Genomic DNA, 2,292 nt, shown 5'->3' with positions numbered 1-2,292 from the left:
CAGAAATTATTATTTTCAACATTATTTCATCTTGGTGTGAAAATTTTCAAATCACAGCCAAGAAGCCATGTCTTCTTAATTTAAGTGTTCCTCTTGAAAAGCCCATTTAATATAACTGTGATAGATTGTTTCAAACGATCCCCAATAAATCATGCCTCCCTGTGTCCCCCCTCCTTCGCTCTGTGAATTTGCCACTTCTCCGGATGTATTTTCCTTCAATCTAACCGTCCTTGTGGCTTGCTTTGACCAATAGACTATAGTCAGAATGATGTTAGGGGATTTTTGAGCCTGTTCCTTAAGCAGCCTTGTAGCTCCCACTTCTGTTTTTGGAACCTAGCAACTTAACTAAGTAAAGGCTATCATCCTACTGGAAAGAGGCCACATGAGGAGCAAGGCCCAGGAGGACGGGAGACCATGTGAAGAGAGAAGACACACAAAAGAGAATGGAGGCACCACAGATAACAGCCAGCACCAAGGCCCAGACTTGGGTGTGAAGCTGTTCTGAATTCTCCAGCTCCAGTCACGTTGTCCCAGCTGACAACGTGTGGCACAAAGATAAGCCATTTTCTCTGAGTTCTGCCTGAACCCCTAATCCACAGGGTCGGCAGCACGTGGTGACTGCTTTAAGACACTAAGTGTGGTAGTTTGTTACACAGTAGTAGGTGACTGAAACAATACCATTCAGTTAAAAATCTTGACATCAATTTATATACTGCTTATAGCTAAGGAATAAGAAAGTGTCAGGAACATAATATAGTGACCATTTGAATGAAAGGACAAGAGCAAAATAGCTCCTATTAAAAAGACTGAATTTGGGTATTCAAGTAAAGCTCAACGCATTCTCTCCAAGGCAGTATCTATCACTGAAATCCTACTATTAAAAAAAAAAATTGAAACTTTAAGATTTTGGCACTTAGAATTGTTATGTAGCATTAAATTCATTTCACAGAAGTATCGTTGAAAATCCACAGTAACAGAGTAAATAAAGCAATATTCTGCTAAAATGACTGTCATAATTCGTGGCAGAGAAAAATTTGAGTTCCTTATAGAGACATCTGCAATGCAAACGAATTATCAAATTGATCTCAGTGCACACATTTTTATTTAAATGACTCGTACTACCTTTGACAGCTATTGAATCTTTCTCATTCCAAGTCCTGAACAAGCAATGTAGGTCCAGGTCATTCCACATGGTTGACATTATGAGAAACATACCTTTCAGTAACTGCAAAAAAAAAAACCCCAAAAGTGTGCATTTAAAATCATATTCTCCCAATTCTATCCCAGTGTCAATAACTAGCAATCATATCAGAAATCGACCTAATATAGGATTGTAGAGATTATTCTTGAATACATTAAAATCATTCTCCAAAAAAGGAAACTAATTCTAAAGAGACCACCGTTCTAAGAGAAGTTCTTTCAAAATTTAAGACAGTAAAAGTAACAGCACCCATAAGAATAATGTGATATATCATTTTTAAAATCACTTACACTATTTTATTTGATCCTCGTAATAGATATGTATCAATTTTGTAGACTGAGAAAGAGAAGCCCACACAGATGAAAAAGGTGCTCACTGTCACTATAAGAACAGTATCTATTACATTGTAAACCTAAGTTTCCTAAGAGTTAAGCAAATGTCTAATTCTTCAGTTGTGTATTATAAGTAGAAATGACAATATACAGGCACGGCCAGCACTGTGACACAGACCAGGGATGGGGACACAGCACTGTTCCATGTCTGTTAAAGCATAAATTTCATGGGACTCTTTCAGACACTGTCAGACTTCTATAATTTGTCCTGATAACCCCAAAGGTAAAAACAACTCTTTTTTATGGTAAATCATTTCCTATGATACCTTATTCTGTAAAACAATGAACAAACAAATTGAGAGCGAATATTGAACAAAAATGGTATCCAAAGAGAATCTAAAATATCCTCTAATATTTCATACCTTAGAAAGTGACTGTAAATTAAACTATTCCCTTACATGAAGAAGGCTGCCCAACATGCTTAAAACTTAATGATTTATTACGGGGTCTATTTTGTTGTTAGTTATCAGAATGGAGTATACCAAGATGTCAATTAACTAAGAATTTATTTTTTAGACAATAATATACTGACACCTTCACAAGTATCAAAGAATTTGAACTTCTAAGAAAATTTATCATTAAGTTAAAAATGATAAATATTTATAAGAAAGCAAGCTAGGATTTTAGTAAGTTAAGTAAAGGAGAGTTGGAAACAGCATGTGAATATTAAAGCTAAATAACAGGAATGGTGACTGCTCA

This window comes from Pteropus alecto, unplaced genomic scaffold (assembly GCF_000325575.1).
Source record: "Pteropus alecto unplaced genomic scaffold, ASM32557v1 scaffold11, whole genome shotgun sequence".
Classification (NCBI taxonomy): Eukaryota; Metazoa; Chordata; class Mammalia; order Chiroptera; family Pteropodidae; genus Pteropus; species Pteropus alecto.
The sequence above is the reverse complement of the archived record's forward strand: the minus strand, read 5'-3'. Positions refer to the sequence as shown.